Here is a 798-nt window from a genome sequence, read left to right as displayed (position 1 = left end):
GGTTGAAACGAGAAAACAAATTAACTAGCAATGTTTTGTAATTGTGATTTTTTTTATATTTAGAGTTTGTTTATATTTATTGAATTAAACTGCAATTTAAAAATAAGGCTATTTTATAACCTTTTGGTAAAGATCTTTAGCAATGAATATCACAAGTCTTTTTTGAACGTTTCTTTCAATGTGCCTTGTTATTAATTATATTTCTAAAACATGATTTTATGATTCCAATGTTCTAAGAAACTACAGATTTGGACAATTTTTATACAAAGATATTCATAGCATTGTTTATGACTCTAATGGAATTAAAACCACCTAACTGCCCAAGATCTATGGCCATACCACCCTGAAGACACACAATCTCATCTGATCTGGGAAGCTAAGCAGGGTCGACCCTGGTTAGTACTTGGATGGGAGACTGCCTGGGAATACTGGGTGCTGTAGGCTTTGGAAACCCTGGTGGTGTAGTGGTTAAGACTTACAGCTGCTAACCAAGAGGTTGGCAGTCCGAATCTCCCAGGCACTCCTTGGAAACTCTATGGGACAGTCCTACTCTGTCCTATGGGGTTGCTATGAGTTGGAATTGACTTGATGGTAACAGTTTTTTTTTTTTTTTTTTTTAATGTCCCAGGAACTCAGCTCCTAACTGAAAGGTCAGCAAATCAAATTCACTGCCAGCTCCTTGGAGACTCTATGGGTCACTGTGTCCTATAGGGTCACTGTGAGTTGCAATCGACTCAAAGGCAACTGTTTTTTGTTGTTGTTGTTAAGTGCCCCAGAAAAAAGGAAAATAATTACCAT

At 37.2% G+C, this 798-nt stretch overlaps 1 pseudogene; it reads left to right on the top strand.

Annotated features, from left to right (window-relative positions):
• The first annotated feature begins 325 nt into the window (after nucleotides 1–325).
• LOC111751838 (5S ribosomal RNA) lies at nucleotides 326–444 on the top strand (annotated as a pseudogene).
• Nucleotides 445–798: the final 354 nt, after the last annotated feature.

This window comes from Loxodonta africana, chromosome 2 (assembly GCF_030014295.1).
Source record: "Loxodonta africana isolate mLoxAfr1 chromosome 2, mLoxAfr1.hap2, whole genome shotgun sequence".
In the NCBI taxonomy this organism is placed as follows: Eukaryota; Metazoa; Chordata; class Mammalia; order Proboscidea; family Elephantidae; genus Loxodonta; species Loxodonta africana.
Note: the sequence above shows the minus strand (reverse complement) of the source record. Positions and strands in the feature narration are given on the sequence as shown.